The sequence below is a fragment of the Corvus kubaryi genome, unplaced genomic scaffold (genome assembly GCF_017639235.1).
Source record: "Corvus kubaryi isolate FWS band 111438036 unplaced genomic scaffold, C.kubaryi_AGA036_p1.0 132, whole genome shotgun sequence".
In the NCBI taxonomy this organism is placed as follows: Eukaryota; Metazoa; Chordata; class Aves; order Passeriformes; family Corvidae; genus Corvus; species Corvus kubaryi.
In genome coordinates this window covers 7,577,878-7,596,469 of record NW_024580666.1, presented here as the reverse complement: position 1 = coordinate 7,596,469, position 18,592 = coordinate 7,577,878, and the positions used below count along the sequence as shown (strand labels likewise).

Below are 18,592 nucleotides of genomic sequence, written 5' to 3'. Positions count from 1 at the left end.
CAGAACTAGGAAAAAAAAGAAAAGAAATTGGAATGGGAGGATAAAGGGAATTAAAAAGAAAAGGCAGAAAAAGGAAAGAAAATTAAAATCCACCTTGGTGGTTAAAACAAAAAGAGAAAATTTAAAAAGCTACTCATAAAGAAAACACTGAAAAAATATTAGGAAACATAGAGAAAGATAGGGTAGCAGAGAGAAAATAGAGAGGAAAACAAACCAGATGTCATGCATATATACTAGCATATCCACTGGAATCCAACTTCAGCCTGCAGTGTTTTCCCCCTTAAACACCCACACAGGTATTGCAGAAATCCCCAGTTTGTGTCAAGGCATTCTTTGGCCCTCCAGTTGTTTTGCACGATATTTTCAAACAAGCAGAAATGTAACGTGGCAAAGACTCACAACATAGTCTTTTTTAAACTTGGGAGCCCTAGAAATTATTGTAAGTATTTATGTTTGGGAAACAAAACACAAAGAAGGAAAATAAGTAAGGCATTGAATAGGCTTGCTGGGTAGGAATTTTTCCTGGAATGTTTAATATACACAAAATATCCATATTACAGAACAGGCATTTTCAGAAGGAGAATAACAATTTTGTTGAAAAAAAGTTCTGTTGGGAAAACCAATCTGACAAATTCATGTGCATCCACCCAGAAGGCACTTGTTACCACAGCTTCAGTGATGCAGGGATTTCCAGGGTGGCCATCAAAAAAAATCCCAGTTTGGTTCTCTTCCATGGATTAATGTCCAAGATAACCCTTCCTGCAAAAATAAATGAATAATAATTAAAATAATTCCTCACACATTATACTCTTTTCATTTAGGTTTTTTTTGAGAACTTCTAGTTTTCTGACCAGAATTCTTTCTGGTTTTTGGTTTTGTTGTTGTTTTTTTTTTTTTTAATGAGAGAAACAGAGAAACTAAAATCGTTCTTTTTGACTAACTTCAGCATGAACCTGGCTTCACTGTAACAGGGAAAAGTTTTCTGCTGCCTTCACTGGGCCTAAGATTTTGCACCTTGCACCCCTTTGGCCTCAGTGAGCACCGACTAAACAATGTTGCTGAAAAACATGGGGTGAGATGTGTGGTGGGATAAAGGGTCTGTAGACATCAAAGCTTTTCTCTGTTTTCATTGGAACTTCAAAACGCTGTTGAAATATTTACTAAACCAAACTGATGTGATGTCTCTGAAAGCTTGGATGAAAAGCACCCACTATGGCAAGCTGGGGTTTTAAGCCTGGAGCGCTGCCAGGGCATTCCTTCCAATGGCCATGCCCCAAAACTGGGCATCACCCTTTTGTCCAATAGTCTGTCCCTCTATTCTGCTATCAGAGCCATTTTCAGCAACTTTTCCACTGATGCAGTGTGGCTTTCCTCTGCTGATAATAGCAGGAATGCAGTCCCAGCTGAGGACAGGACCTGCTCAAATCCCACCATCATCCTCAAACTTTCCAGACGCTCTTTCAGAAATTACAGCCCCCCAAGCCTGGGCTGCAGTCACCCCCTGGGGTTTCATAACTGCGTAGCAAAACAAGGAGTAACCTGGGAAAGCTCTCAGGGGTAACAAGGCACATGACAGGCTGTTGGGCCTCTCGGTATCACAAAACAGGTCAGGGCTAAGTGGAGTTAGAAACTAGTACTAGCTCCCCATCCCTGTTAAATGACCAGTGTTATTTCTGGTATTGCTCCATACCATAATTTAATCTCGGGAAGACCAGGGGGCAGGCTACAGTCAGAGGTCAAGTCTTCACAGCTCCAGCCTGACAGCATCAAAGTCGTTCCTGACTCCGTGACCTCCAGCTTCTCCCAGTCTGGAGAAAAGCTGCCTCAGGAGCTGTTTCCCCCTCCTGAGAACAGAGAGGGTTTCTGGAAGGGGTACAGCAGCAGGCAGCTTTCAGAAGCAGTTAGGTTGTCTGTGTTCCCAGCTGGTACCCTCACATGGAAAAGGAGGTCAGCCTGGACCCATTCCCTTTCCCTCTGCTCCTTCCCTCCCTCCAACCCAGTCCTTTGGGCCTGAGGATGAAGGAGGTTTTGGCTTTTGCTGGAAGAAGGCCAAAACTCACTATTTTCAGAAGGTGACTATGAAACTTGAAACAAACCCCACAGGGTGCAAAATTAATGTGAGAACAAAAGCAGAGGATTACCACAGCTCACCACATACAGCTCTCGTGTCCCAAATCCTTGTGTTACACCAAATTCACAGTAAGCAGCATGATACCCTGCTGCTGTGAACTCCTGCTGTCAGCAGCCTTCACAACCTGGCTGAGGAAGCCTCAGAATTGGGAGGATTGACACTGCCCGGATCCTGGGAACTTCCCCAGAGCAGAAAGAGCTGCACATGAGTGAGAACTGACCTGCTATTCAAGCTGTTTCACCATGACAATGTGGGGTTGGACAGAGGGGCTGCTGCCCTATCAGGCATGCAGGGAGCTGGATTTTGGCGGATGAAGGCAGATAAGATGCTCCCCAGGGAGGAAGTGGGAGACAGTGGACACACAGGAGGACAGCAACAATCTAGCTGTGGAATGGGCAGGTGTGAGATTAGAGACCTGGTGAAGCTGTCAAGGTATTTTGTTTCCAGGTGAAGCTAGAAGCGCTCATGAAGCATCTTGCGGAAATAAATACACATTTGCCTTAGCTGGATTCAATCGGAAGTCTTGAAGTGGATCTTGATCAGTAAGCCTGAGGGCTCTTGAAATTAGTAAAAGGGCTTGCAAAACTCCTGCAAAATATTACCAAAGTACATCTGAAGTGCGTCATTTTGCAAGAGTGGTAAAACATCTTTCATTTCCACAAAGACCAAAGGAGCAGAAACACAAACGTTGAGTTTCCAAATATCGAGAGTAACATCAAAGGGCAGTCACTAACAGAGAGCATTAAAAGGCACTTTACCCAAATTGTGTGGAGGGTGCTGGATCACATTGTACTGCACAGGTAAGAGCTGGTCTATCATTTCTAGAAGAGGTCACTGTGTGGCAACCCTCAGGTTTCTGGGGATCTGTATGGAGGTGAAACAATAGAGACCACATCTCTGTTCTCTTCATAAACTATGTCCCAGTACAAGTTTACATTTTCTCTATGTGTGGGTCAAGCTGGTTACAAACAAGGCAAGAGCCCAGGGGGAGAGCTGGATTCCTGCCATCCATCTCAGTTTCCATACCAGGCAAGCCAATCTCCTGGCACCTGGAGCAAGCAAACATGTGGGCAACATCGATGGCTGAGCACCTCAGAGTGATGCTGAAATCATAGCTGACAGAGCAGACCCAGGCAGAAACACCAGAGACTGGACTAAAATACATTCAGAGACAGAGAAATTCCACAGCTGCTATCTGGACATGGAAAAGAGCTATATCTCTTTTGATTGCCCAAATCAAAGCAAACGAAAAGTGACCCTATACTACCTTCCAGGGCTGTCAATAGTCACACTACACTTAAAAAGCTATGTGTAAAAGTAATGAAAAGCAGTGAGAGCTATTACACACTTTTAAAGTCATTCATGTTCAGTTTTGAAAATATATCCGCAGTCTATTTGCCTAAAAGCAGAGTGCTGTGATCCTTGTTTACCAAGTAAAACAAACACCCTCTACAGCACAGGTAAGTGACCCACAAATGCAAGTCTTTACAAGCCTCCTCATTACAGCAAAATCAGAGTGTGCCATGTGTGCCTATCATTTTCTCAGGGCTTTTTCTTCTTCTCTTCCTGCTTTTTGTCAAAGCTCCTGGCTTCCCGTCTGCTTTCTATTTGCAGTTGTTAGAGGGAGGGACAAACCCACACACAATTAGTTTTGAGTGGGACAGAAAAAGGGATTAAAATGCAAATAAATATTAACCTGATGAATGGTTCTTTCCAATGCACGTCTTCATGAAAAGACCATAAAGGATACAGAGTTATGTAGGTACATCAATTGTATACAGTTTTGTAGGAAAAAACGTTCCCATAGACTGTAAATCCCACCTATGGACATTATATGTTCTTGGTTCTCTCTGCAAAGAAGCAAAAAAAAGTTGATACAGGGCACAGTTTTACAGTATTTTCCTCTCATCAAGAAAACATGCTTTCTTCTTTTGTGCCAACTTTGCCCCATGACCCTTAGGACACTACTGCCAGCCCAGGTGAGGTTCTTGGTTTGTATTTTTTCTTTCTCGGAATTCTTAATCAGTAACACTGCTCAAACCCTCCCAGAAGCTTCCCCTTTGCACTGATGGTCTTCTCCTTCCCCCAACTCCTGCATCAACAGTGATATTCTTCCTTCAAAAGCCTCTTGCTCTGAGACCTCAAATGCTGGCTCAGCATTTGTGCACCAGGGCAGCCCTCAGCACTTCAGTTCTCCCTGATGAATCTCATCTTCCTCCCTGAATGCTCACTCACCTTCAGGCTCCAAATCCCACCAGGTACTCCCTCTTATCCACCTCAAATATCTCCCGGTCACAGCAGGACAGTCACCATTTCATCTAGTCTGTGGTGCATTGTCATGAACAAAGCTCTGTTTCAGGATTTGAGAGAAAATAAGCAGGGGAGATTTTCTGTCCAGCCCCTTTTCTACTTTTGTATCTTTGAGAGAAAAGCAGCAGTGGGTACTAAAATAGTAATTTGGCATATGTACTTCATTGCTTATCAGCTCATTTACTTAACAACAAAGACAGGAAAATGCTGTGGGGGTCATTACACCAGGAGAAGGCTCAGAAAACCTGGAACTCTGTGATGAAAATCATTTAAATGGCATAGCCAATGATTAGAATGAGTGTCTGTGGCAGTAAATGGGAACATATTAAAGTGGCATGGGAAGCTTAATCAGTGATTGATCTCCCAACAATTACCTTGCTTTCTAAATCCCTCCATATCATTTAACGAGGTGATTTCAATGTTCTAATAAAATGTGGCAGGGGAATGTTTCCAGATGTCCAGTGTGTAGGGAAATAAATACTTCTCTGAAACCATAATCTGTGCATTAAACCAACCAACATTGTCTTCTGATTGAGTTACACTTCTGTCTCAATTACAGAGGAACGAGTCACTGAAAAGTCATTAGATTTTTAAAAATCCTTTCAAATCATGTCAGTTTTATACAAAACAGAAATCCTCCCTCTCTGCTGATTTCTTGGCACAAAACACCATCATTTCACAAGTGCTGAAATACCTGCTTTTACAACGTTTCCCTAAAATTGGTTGGTTATTCCTCCATTAGAAATGGAAAACGTTGCTACTCGTGCCCCATGATTGAGTTCTTTATCTCTGATCACTGCAAAAATCAGACCAATATGAATAAGCCCAGATGTCAAACTACACTTTGAGAACTGAGGAAAAGATTGTGATGAAAAGTCCAGGACATCAGGAATTTCACCAGATCAGTCTGCTTGGCAAACATGACCTGCAGCTGACACTGGGAGGTCATTGGGGTTCCCAGCCCACTGGGCAGCACTTCTTCAGCATGAAGAGTGACTCTTTTTTAAAATTATTTTTCATTTACAAGGGTGCCTTCGACAAGTGTGAGTCTGATTTCCGTACTTCAAAGAGCTCCTGCTGAAGTGTTCACGTGACACATCACCAGACTCATGCTCATGTACAGTGTACACAGCACCCATTGCACTGTGGTAGAGGATGTCTGTGAGCAGCCCTGATTTCTCGTGGTCCCCTTGGGTAATCGTGAGGGATGACCCATGGCTGCAGCATTTGCTCCAGGTTTTCCAGACCTGTCCCCCAAAAAATATTCTTCAGCCAACACTTAGGGTCAGCTTCATGTTCTTTAGAGTGTTTCAATACCCAGTGTCTCGGAGGAGCTCTGGTGTATGTACATATCAGTCAAAAGCAACTCCATGCCTTCATTGTCGAGGGCAAAACTAGCCCCCCTCACTGCCTCTCTCTTCACTACCTGCATTTTTGGGCAGTGACATATAAATACTGCAGTGCACAGGACCCATGTCTATTTTCCATCCACTTGAGACTAGATGGTTTGTCTTTGTATTCACCCATCAAAACCAAATAAAAACTCAACTAATCCATGACAACTGAGGTCACACTATGTCTTAATTTCAGTAAGTGCAAACACAGCCCTCTTAGCAGAGAGAAAGGAGGAAAATAGCGGCACACTTAACCCCCTCTGCTCTGTAAATAGTCTTGTTAGCTCTCAGCTATCACAAAAGCATATCCTGCATTGCATATGGCAAATATTAACCAGATATTGAGTGTGGTTCTATTCACATGACAGTAAGTAATGCGTTCAGTCCTCCAGGGTAGCTGTGCTTGGATGTGAGGGTCTATATTGACCTGTGAAAGATTGTGAAGGAGGAAGAGAATACTTTCAATGGTCTAGCAGGTCAGTGAGTGCTTAGTGCCACAGCTAAGAGCCCAAGAGGGATATTTCGTTCCATGCCTTTGAACATTATCTCAGTTAAACAAACTGAAATGTGCAACTGAGTTTATTTTAGAAATGGTAAAAAATTATGCTGAAAGCAAACTTTGTGCATGAAGTGTCTATCATATTCAGGGAGCCTGAAATTATAGAATATACTTATACAGATTGTTCACTTTAATATGTTGCCAAAGTGTGTGAAGGCCAAGTTGCAGATTAAATTTCCCTTTCTTTCTCTTCCCTGCATATGATACAGTGATATGACCCAGATGATAATACATGAAGAAAAACTTCTTGAATTTGCCTACCCACAGGGTTCATTTGGTTAACTTTGTGATTAATAATTCTAGTAATTAGTAAGTGCTAAACAAATGGGGATTCTTAAATCTGATCTTTTGAAACTGCAGTCCCAGAGCGTTCTCTTTGAATGTGTAAGAGGATGCAGTCCTGCCTGACATCCACAGTAAGAAGCCACTTAAGCTACCATCTGTGAATTTTGTTGCCAGAAAGCACAAAATTGGGTGTTCCTTGTCACTGCCCATGCTTGTTGGGAGCTATGCATTCTCTTAAAAAAAAAAAAAAAAAAAAGAGATGTCATTTCTTCATAGACCTTTTATGGTATATAGCAACCTTGCTGCCATTAGCTATTGCTGATGGACAATATGAGAGCTGTATCTGTTTTCTGTTCATTAACTTGGGCTAAGTAACTCATAGTGAGCATTTGTCTCTATCCAGAAGAGAGGGGGAAGAATGATTAAGGGCTAGAAGAGGTTGCATTGGTGCATTTTGTTTCTCACCAAAGAAAAGAGGGAGCATGACACTGCAATATTATCGTCATTTCTAGGGCCAAACTAAGTCTCCCTTTTTCTCACTTGGACATTCACACTGCTATCCACACCGAAGGGTGGGGACAGTGTCTTGTTCTTGTGAGGACCTAAACTTCTCACTGGGCTTTCTCAATGACATTTAGCAGAAGAAACTCTGTAAACACCATATTTTCATGGGTATAACATCAGGTTGTGTGCAACCCACACTCCCACCAGTGTACTGTATACCTTCCAGTCATGCTAATCCTTACCTTCCTTTTCATATCTGTGAGGACTGTTTGGAGATGTACATTTTATTCATTTACAGGTTTATTCCAAAAAGGAGGACACTTAGAGACTGAAGTCATCTCAGACTGGGGCATGACTTTTAAAAATGGCAGCCCTACTTGTGGGAGTACACTCTTGCCCTCGTTATGCAAAGGTCTCAAACCTACAACTTTGTCAGCTTCAGTGGGTAGTAGAGGAGGCCCCATTTCTCCATTCCTAGATATAATATCTTTTATGAGCTTGTCTAGGCACGAATTCATTCTATTGGTGCTGCTGAGTTTCCTTCTGCTATAGCTCCCTGCTATAACAAGAGGCAGACAGCAATGTAAAAGCAGCAATGTAAAAGCAGCAATGTATCTTAAGAAGCAAGAGAAATGAAGAGAAAAGAGGTTAAAATATATTAATTAAAGCAGGAATTCAAAACAGCTTCGAAAAAATAAATTTTAAAAATGGCTCAGCTTAAAGAAATTGTTTATCTTAATCTGCATGGATGGGAGCCACCATCTTAATTTGCAAGTAATGAAAAATCAGTTAATTGTAAATTACATGTGGAAGACATTTAAAGTTCAGGGAACAAAACAAGAAATACTGCTGTCAGAAGTGAAGCAAAGCTAGAGACTGGAGTAAATCAATCTGAAATTATTCATAAAATTACAAAGCAGTATACAGCTGTTACATTGGACAACTTTCTCAACATTTCAGTTACAAGGGAGTACACATTTCAAGTTTGCCACTTTAGGAGACAATGACTACGTGGAATAGCCAAGCAGAAATCTTGATGTAAGAGGAAAAGTTTTATTAACGTGAAACAGTCCAGAGTCCTCTCCTCATCATAACAAGTACAATTAAAAGTTCTTCCGCTAATGAATAAAATACTTCCTTCATTTTCAAAACAAGCTACTATAAGGAAAACTGTACACTGAGTAGACATTCATCCTCAAAGTTTTGCTTTATTAAAAGCTCAACGTGAAAAACTCTAAGGAATTCCAACAAAACAATTTGCAAATCTTCAGGGATACCTTATGCCATGCCTCAAACAAGACCCCAGGGCAAAAAAATTAGAAAACATTAAGATTGATGAGATAAGAGTGATCCTGCAATTATACAACACCTCAGGAGAGGTGCACATTTCACAGAGCACAGTTGCAAGATCTATCATTGCATCAAAGAGAACTGCATATAATAGCTAGCCCAGAGAACTCCAAACAAAGCTGAGAGCCATACAGGAAAAGCGGCAGTGTGATAAAGCAGAGGAAATCCAGCTGTATGCTGATAAGCATGAAAGGATTTCGCAAGTCAACATGAAGAGGCCCCGGTCCGGTGACTCCGGTCTAATAATGAGCAAATTGCTTGCAACATTCAGTCCTCTGTAGGACACCTTGAAGAAAAGGCTGGAAGACTCTTGTTTGCTGCAGCTTGTGTTTGCACTGCCCACACACAGCCAAGTTGCTAAATATTCACCTCAAAGTCTCTACCATATTTCAGAGAGTTGTAAGATCTTTGATATTACCGTTTGTTTCAACAAGATGAAAGTCATGTCCTGAGCTGCCCCTGCTAAACTGCAAGAGCCGCTGGCATTGCTGTTGATGGATAATCACAGTGTGCAATGCGGAAAGACAAGCAAACCCAAAGTTAAAGGGCGCCATCCTCTTCAAAGAAATGGCATTTTTACCTTCAGCTCAAATACTCACTGTGGGTACAGGGTATGAAGGTTGCCAATCAATTTTACTAGCATTTAGAAAGAGATAAAGAGATTATTATTCTTTCTTTTCCTTTTGAGTTATTTTATCTCTGACATGCTAAAATTGGGATGAGTCTTAGGACTTCAAGCTGACAGCAAAGTGCATTAACTTTCAATGGCTAAAAGATCTAAAATTCAAAGTGGAAATAAATAGAGTCAATTATACATTGGAAAAAGACATTAAGGGAAGTGGTAAATTTATCATATCTTCAGTCTCTAAATCATTGTTTAATAACTTCCTAAAAGAGGTGCTGCAAGTTAACAAAAACTTGCTGGATTCACTAACGGAATTATGTGACAATGCTCCTTGGTCTGTGAAAGCTTAAAAGAAAACAACTTGTTGGCTAGTAAAATTGTTTCCAAACTCAAATTTAAATGTTTCCAGTGAGTGAAACCTTCTGCCCACCCACATCCCATGGAAGTTCTCAAAACTGCACTGAAGTGAAGCTTAAATTGCACATAGGTCTTCTGCTGGCCCTCTGCGGTAGGGAGCAATGCATCCTGATCCATCAGGGAAGGCAGAGGTCAGCACTGGCAGCTACTAATCGCAAGCACACATGCACCTAGCCAGGCTTTAGTGTGTGCTCGTGGAAGTCTGCTTCATTACGTCACTCTCTGGAAGCACAAAAGGGACATTGCTTTGACTCTGAGTCACCGGGGCAAGCAAAATCTCGACTTTATGAAACGATACCTCTTCCATACAGGGGAATGTTTTCCATATGCTGTGGGATTAAAAATACCGCATTATATAGCAGAGAGTCATTTGGATAGATACATCTTGAGAAAAACCTTCTTCCTATGAAGAGCTATATAAGAAAATTAAAGAGAGGGAGACATTTTGTCTACACTTAACCATTAGTACCCTGAAATAAAACCTTAACTTCTTTTGGCAACTTCAGATTGTTCTGATCAGCAATAGAAAAAAAAGTAATGATTTTTTAAGGAATACTCATACTTTTATAACTAAGGCCAAAAATAATTATTATGTTGATTTAATTTAGGCACCTACTGATCAACAATACACCCCCACACCCTTCCCCCGTAATATCATGGAATAATCCGTTTACAGGAGATAAAATATTTGCATTCAATGACAAGTCATGGCTTAAGAAGAAATTTTTTCCTTGTTTAGAAATGTAAGCCTGGTTAAACAGGTACCTAATTTTTACACTTTTCATTCCTCTACATCATCCTTTAGCTTCTGGATGCCCTGCCACTGACTCACAAGTCAAAAATCTTACTGCATTCTCCATATGCAAATACAGAGTGTAACCACACCATTCCTTAAATTCTAAACTTATTCTCATAAATACACTATAAAATCTGGATTCCTTAAAGCATTCATTTTAGAACTTAAATTGAAGGCTCAAAAAGCTCTTTTTATAAATTTGCCAATATGTTTTTGAAAAAAAAAAGAAGAAAGATGAAGTTAGAAAGTCCTAGTTTTGCGGTGGTATTACAAATGCTACTAACATTCTACCTCCGATATCTACCTCAGTATCATAACAGTTCCTTTCAGCCACTACATCGTACCCAGAATTTTTTCAGCATCACTGTTCCTTAGTATATACACATCACATAAAAATGACCTAATTTCTCTGCTGCTAGACATAAAACTTCATCAGATAAAAGCTCTTCCAAGGTATCAGTCTCTAGGATATACCAGATCTACAGCAGGACTATTAATCAGCACTCATCAGAGAGCAGATCCCTGCAAGACATTCCTCCACATTAAAACCTCATTGGTCATTCAGAATTCTTTACTTTCCATTTGCTTGCAATTTATTGTTTAAAATTCAATGCTAGTCCTATGTCCTTCTTGCCTTACTGCTTCATTATCTTTGCTTTGGAAGAGTTCTGCCCTTCCAGGCATCTCAGGACACCAGGAATAGGTGAATATCACCAACACATTTTACAGCTCAATAAACTAAGAAACACAGCTGCTTGCTAGGGGGTTTTACACATAAGAAGATAAAATGAGAGTTAAGGCAGAAAGAGATCCCAGTCATAAAAGCGTGAATACAACTGCTGTTTCCAGATACCTTTCCTCCAAGCCAGTGCAAAAAAAAAATCGAGATTTGAGGCTAAACTGCACTCACTTTGCATTAAGATTCAAATATCACTCCAAACCAGAGTACTTCAGATTTGCAACACAGAAGTATTAGACTGACATAATTTCTCTACATAGACTCAAATTACCCTGTGTTCAAGCAGGATAGAGTTTCTCTGGTCCCGTCTGTTGGTCAACAAGATGTTACGTTTTGAAAAATTATGCTTCTTCCTGTTTTTCTTAAATGAAGAAAAAAATTTAAACCAAGTACATTTAAAGTCTGAAACTGACAGGAATTGAGGAAGGAGAATGTGTTTGTGCAGAGAGAAGTGCATTTCTCTTGACTGATTTTTGTTAATATTGATCACAGTGCTTGTGAACTTGCTAACAGCTTAAAAAACAAATATCATAAAATATTCTAAGTCTCTTAAAACTCTTTAAAAATACTAAGAGACATGAAAAATCAGGGGTTTAAGAAGACTTCTGTAAAAATGTGGGAAGAAGACCTAGAATCAGCATCAGTAACATGATGTTTATTGCCTCCAGTCTCTTCTCCCTCACTGGTTGTTCACCGTATGGGGGAGGCTTTGGTTACTGAGTGAAAGAAGTAAATATCTTAACTTTGTTCATCTCCTGCAGGCTTCATACAAACAGTGGGAAGGGAAATTTGAAGAAGCAGAGCTCTGAGTGAAGCAGGAAGCTTTGCAGGCCACCCTGAGGTGGCCGCAGTTCTCCAAGTGGCTCATGACAGGCATGATTAATGTAAGTGGAGAACTAAAAAGCTAAAGCTGTTTATTCGAAAGGACAATGCATTAGAGGCTTCCTGACTTCTAATGGGTCCTTATCCACTCCTATAGTGTACATTCTGGAGCAGTCATTAGGCAGCCCTGGAAGAATGTGTCCTGTCATTCCCACTAGCCTATGGCGCATGGAGGGTCAACATTTCACCTGCAAGAGAGGGCATGCGCAGCGTGCTGAGGAAACCAAAGGGACGGGAGGTACAAGTGAAAAGGGGACATGGCATGTGAAATTTGAGGACAGTTCTTTGCACACTTTACACATTCTGGGAATACATTTCATAAATTACAAGCAGTCTGTGTGCAAGTTTTCCTCATCAGCATAACCCACGAGCATGATAGTGACTCTAGAAATGTCATCCCAGTGTCAGTGTTTCTATCAGCAGTAGGTGTTTGCTAGCACAGACCTGCTTGCGTGCTTTTAAACCTCATAAAACACATACTCCAAGACTCATTCTAGACTGAAGATAATGCCCAATTAATACACTGGCTCCAAACAGCCTTGAATTTTGGGCAAGTTTCAGTTCAGCTCTGAACAGCCAGTTGCTAAGTCCATATTCTCATTGGAAAATTCTAAGGACTTCCATAGGTGTTTGGTACCCCTGCAGTTGGCATCATTTTGGGGGTTGCTGTAAATACAATGAAGGTAATAAGAAATGTTACTGCCTAAAGACCACACAGATAATACCAGGCCACACATGCAGGTAGGCTGTGCAACACAACAGGATCATTTCAGCCTTTAGGCTTGTGACTTGAGAGGAGCTGTGATGTGCATGTATGCTGTGGATTTGGCGCTCTCAGGGCAAAGGCCAAAGATAGTCAAAGTGTCAGCTGTCTGCAGATCCCTAAGCATCCCCCCTTGAGTGTTTTATCCTTCCCCAGGCTGCCATTCTCTCAGTTCAGCCCAAAAAGTGGTTGCTGGAGCCACACTGTAAAGACGGGAAGATGAAACTGTTCTGATTAAAAACAACTCTCTCTCTCTCTCTCTCTCTCACACACACACACACACACAAAAAGTGATCAGGTTAACTGGACAACCCCTTACAGACTACAACCAACCAACAGGGTAGCAAATGGTGGTGAGGTGAGGGTGGGAACAAGTTGTCAAAACTTCGTCTACCAGCACTGTCAGCAAAGCTAATACAGTCCTAAATTTAAACCCTAAATCTTCTAGGGCATGATCTGACTGACACTTAGGAAAGCTGGTTCATGCTTAAGTGCCTGAATGAAAGAGACCTTAATCTCTTTCTCTTTTAGTTGTGACTTGGAGTAATGAAAACATTTTAGACAGAAGCATGATTGTTATGTTGATGATGTCCCTTCAACTATTTACAGAAGTAGTGCCAAGATACCACAAGAAAGGCTGAGCATAAAGTATTTCCAGCACATCAAAAAGCAGGAAGCATGGGAAATCTTCCCACTAGAAAAGCCTGATCTCATGGGATTTCCAGCTCAGTTGCTTAACTCTTGCTGTCCCAGCAGCTCAGAGAGTACCTTACATCAATTTGCCTCAAATCTGCAATTTCAGTGATTCATAGTAAAGCTGATAGGGAAGTGGTGGAAACCATGACATTGAGGGAGAGTTTAAGTGAGTCTTTTCACTGGTTGAGCTTAAGGAAAGCCACAAATATAGTTGTTTAATTCAACTGCCAATGTGACTTGCTCTCTCCCAAACTGAGGCTTGGGGTAATTAAATCTTTACATCTTGACAAGATTTTGCGTTTTGCTGTGCTCTGATGGCCTGTGTGCCAGGGAAAGCAGCAGTGCAGGCCTGGATGGCAAGCAAACAAAACTACACACAAAAGTGCCTGTGTTTTGTCCCACAAATCACATCATATAGGAGCTACTTTCATGGCTGATTTTAGAGCTTCTGGGAAAACTGGCAGTGCTCTAAAGCCATCTACACGGGGTAAAGCAGCCAGTACAGCTGCCTTGGGACAAGCCCTGCAACAGGGTGCTAGGAAAGAGATGGAGCACAGCAATTTCCACTCTGCAGGGTTTGCACCAAGATGCCTTAAGTCTTCCATGTAAACAGGATGCAATAATATATAGATTGCTTGTGGGAAGAGTATACCAGCTGCTGTAATGATGTCTCTTAGCCACTTAGTTGACAGCCTGGTAACCCAGCTACAAGTTCCTGACTGCTCTGGAGCATCTGAGTTCCCAAGGGATCTTGTCTCTCCTGATCTCCACCTGCCTTGCTGATGGGGGAATCCTGCAGCACACTCCTGCTCCACTACCTGCCTAGCAGTAAACAGAGACTGCTTCAACCAGCCTAAGAGGTCTCCAAAGCCTTCGAATTCCCTTGGGAACCTGGGCTGTTAATACAAGGGACCAGAGCCATTCTCCTACGAAATACCTTGTATCAAAACAAAATGAAACAACCAACTTGTCTACTTTAATGGCTTTAATGAGTGCTTATCTTCTACCTTCCACCCTCCAATCTCCAGTTGCAAGGTGACCAAACCCCACATGTCATTTCTCTCCATGCTTCAGCAGGAACTTCCTTAGAAGGCTGTCAGTAATTTCTGATTTCTGTTTGGCAAAACAGAGGGCTATTTGCATTGCCTTAGATAGGTAACTAAGTAATTGGTCTTGGGAAATCAGACTCTTACACAGCAGGTCTTTAATTTCAGTTGGACCCTTTAGGGTTGACTTATGAGAAAAGTGAATTCCAGTGTTCTCACATCCCTTTTCTCCTCCTCTTCCTCACTGCAATGGGCTAAGCAACAGCATGGAGAGCAGAGCTCATTTTCAGCACCCCAAATGCAGGTATCGCCACCAGCAAAGAAACCAGGGAAATCTTGGGCCATGAATACACAAGCAGAGCTTGGGGAAGCATTCCTAGAATAAGGTGTGATGGGAATGAGCTAAGATTTTCCTTTCTACATGATCTTGGCTAATGTGCACAGGGAGAAGAAGAAACCTCTCATACTTGCATATACCTCCCACATTTCTGAATGGCCTGTAAGGGGGATGCCCTTTATTAATGTGTCAAAGGCACTGGCCTGTTTCCATTTCTTCAAATATTCCTCCTGTCTCTGTTTTCTACTGTGGTTGAGCTGTCATTGGTATGTTGACTGATCTGAAGCACCCACATAAATACTGTCAGGCTTGTATTTTTTTTACTTCGGCGTCTGCAGACCCCTCATTTTTTTGTTATCCATTAATCTGCTCATCAGTTCTCAGGCATCTCATGATGTCTTAAATTTTTTTTAAGTCTTTAACTCACATCATCTATTTGCCTTTGACAAAAACTCCATGTGACAAATGGATTTGCATCAGAATGGAAAGGAAAAATATTGTATTAATGAAGAAAAATTCATAACCAGAGGTTTTAGTTAGCATTTCAGAGTCTATTCAAGTTATTGCTTCAACCATCAAAATAATCCCTAGAAAAGGTAAATCCTGAGACCAAGATATTAGTTGCATGGACATGGTAAGAAAGTAAACTTAACTACATGGGTTTAACATCCTAAAGAAGCTGCATCTATTGAAATTAAGCTCTGAGCTGGGTAACCCATGAATGGCTGACTGAAACAGTGTCCAAGAGGTTTACAGCTACGATTAGTACAAGGTGCAGGCTCGAGCTGCTGAACATCTAAGGTGATTAAAAGTGTGTGTTGGGGGGGAAGCCATCTCCAGATCACATCATTTTACAGACCTATTTAAGAGCAATGAGAGAATGAGTTGCACAGGGTACAAGGTGAGGGGATGGACAACAAAGCAGCTGGCTACAGAAGTTCAGGGAATAGTTATCTCTTAACCTGGAGCACAGCAGACATACTGCTGTGCCTTTAGACACAGCCTCTTCAAGAGGCAAGCTGGTGTAATCTGGCGTGCTCCAGAGCAAAAGCAGGACTAATCCTCTTTCAACTTGACTCAGTCTCACCGCAGACTCAACTGCTGAAAGATAGTTCATTTAATGGCTGTAATGTCACCAAGTATCTCAGCCCCAAGGCTGAATGGGTTTAAAACAAACTGAAGCAAGCTGCTTCTAAATCAAACTAAGTATTCACACCACATTAAAATTTGTTTGAAGCTAAATGTGTCAGAAAAGATGCATGTTTTCAGTGAATGAAGAAGCCCTATAAGAATACCATAGATTTTTGCTGTGCTTTGAGTAGTATGTTACTCAAGACATTGTTTGGGTGTGTTATAGTAATGCTGATAGGCATGTACAAAGACTTGTGCACTAACATCTTTATGTGTTTGATAATTGCCTTAATTTTTGCCTTGCTGAGCATTATTTTAATTAATAGGGAGATTGTCTTAATTAAAGCACATGCAGGGGAAAACAGACTAAGCCAAGAAAATGTTCCTTCACTGCCTGATAGAGAGTTTCTACCACAACACACTCTGGTCAAAGAGGACCCACACAAAATGTTATCCTGTGTCCCAACCACATGCTCTTCTCAGAGAAGAGCATAGTCATTAGAATATAACTCTAGAATAGTACGTTGGAAATTGCATGATCTTAATATTCACAGAGATACAGCTGGGTATAAGCGTCATAGCTTCAGCCAAAATTTTCAAGCCATTCAAGGCAGGTTTCTGCTGAGAAACTGAGGGCACAGCACAAAACATTATTACATCTTGTTGAATGCTAATGCATGTTTCCAAGAATAAAAAGTGACCAGAAAGTCTGGCAAGAAACTATTGGTACTGATAACATTAAACACACAGCACAAAAATGCTTTTGCTATGAGGGATAGAAGGCTAAATCAATCTCACAGCAGTTAGAAAAGGGGTGAGAAGTACCACAGACATTTGGGGAAAGTAGAAATCTTAAGAAATCACCAAATCTCAGGACTGGGGATTGTTACTTTATTCTTTGAATAATCATCAGGATCCTTTTAAGTTTCAGAAGCAGCATAAAGGAAGAGGCAGATAAGATGATGCTAATGTCTGTAATTAAGTGAGGACTGGGTCATACTAAGAAACAAAAGCATTTTTCATCCTTTGAAAGGTGAGCTCAATAGCGCCTGAGCCACCTGAGTAAAGACAAAACCCTGTAATAACAAATTCCTCAGGATTTTACATACATTTAAAATAGACCCTGTATGTGTATGCATGCATGCTTGTGTGCACCCATGTATGTTACAGAGGCAAGGAGGTTACCAGGGTTTTCCAGGCATATGCAATGGACTTACGGAAAAGGCAAACAGTCTTCTTGGAAAGAAACAGCTACACTCAGTCCATACAGTAAGGGTTACCAAATTATTCCATTACTACTTTTGCTTACCCATATCAGAAGATTGCTTAAGTGTACAGTCAATGCCTACAAGACACTTTGAAACTGAAGAGTCTTTCTTGTGCTTTAGTTCTACACAATGCTCCTTGTTAATAAAATAATGGTGGATAAATGTGTAAATATAAGCAACAAGTTTTCCCCTCCTATCTTTATTTTCACCTACTTATTTTGATGAAAATATTGCTATCCTATCCTTCCTGCTTCAGCAGAAGTTCTTGTTATTCAAACATTAACAGGATGGAACCTTCTGGCTCCCAATTAAGCTGTCAGAATAGTTAAGCTACGGATTTTCTCTGTCTAGCAGTACTAGGAAAGCCACAGAAATGTTCTCCCCAGCAAAAGATAAGGGGGAAATGTGCTTCAAATCTGTGGTGGGCATGTCAGCAACTTTTATGATGGCATCAGGGAGAGCAAAGATGCAATTTGCCCTGCCAGCATGTTATTTCACAGCCAGAGAAATGCAGGAGTTGATTTAGAACACACAAAGAGGTTTAAGAGAAGTTCCTGAAAGGATTCAAACCTCTGAGAGCCAGGTTCACAGGCTAGAAAAATGGGGCTGGCTCCTTGTTTACAGGGTGCACACAACTGCAGAGGAGAGAGCAAAGCCATTGTCTGTGCTTTTTAGACAGACCCGGGCTACTCAGACTTGGCCAGCATGTGAGATTCAACTGCTGTTTCCCTTGAGCCCAGAAATAATAATGGTCTGTTTCCCTTTTTTTAATGTCCTTTCAACCATGCTGCTATTTTTATGCTTCACTTGCTGGCACATGGATCAATCACTGTAGGACCTGATTTACAACCTGTATTCCAGACACTGCTTCTACCAAGGTGGGGGGGGGGGAAGGGGCGGGGAGGGACAAGTGTGTTTAAACACTCATTGTGCAGTGTCTCGATTTGGCTCCAGGAGATATTTGGAAATATAAGGCTAAGGAAAGAGGCTGGATCCTCTATCATTTGTACTAACTAACTTCTGAGCAGTGAATCAGCCTGACTGTTTCCATAGAGTGAACCCGAGGCTTTCAGCCCTTGTCAGTGAGTTCCTCTTTAAAAGGCCGTTTTGTTTCCCAGGACATATAGCACAATCCCCCAACTCATTATGGATGGCTTTTCTAGATTAAAAGGAAAAAGGGTTGTTTTATTGGAGTAAACTAAACAAATCTGACATCCCACACCATTTATTGACCCCATCTGAGAAGTCCTTAGTTTAAAGCCAACACATGACCTTCATCTCCCTTGACACATGGGACACAAGCAATAATACTTGTTTTGATGACTGAGGACCAATTTTACGTGTATCCACATAAATCCC

At 41.3% G+C, this 18,592-nt stretch overlaps 1 long non-coding RNA gene across 3 annotated transcripts in view; it reads right to left on the bottom strand.

Annotated features, from left to right (window-relative positions):
* Window positions 1-390: 390 nt before the first annotated feature.
* Window positions 391-18,592, bottom strand: part of LOC121666246 — a 29,833-nt gene continuing 11,631 nt past the window's right edge. Inside the window, exons 1-5 of one of the 3 annotated variants that reach the window (XR_006016631.1) lie at window positions 4,367-17,959; window positions 3,828-3,981; window positions 2,890-2,995; window positions 1,691-2,719; window positions 391-759 (exon numbers count right to left, since the gene is read on the bottom strand). This is a non-coding gene — a long non-coding RNA (uncharacterized LOC121666246). Of the gene's footprint in view, window positions 760-1,690; window positions 2,720-2,889; window positions 2,996-3,827; window positions 3,982-4,366; window positions 17,960-18,592 lie in introns of those variants that run through there. The other 2 variants (XR_006016624.1, XR_006016627.1) reach the window with 2 other exon arrangements.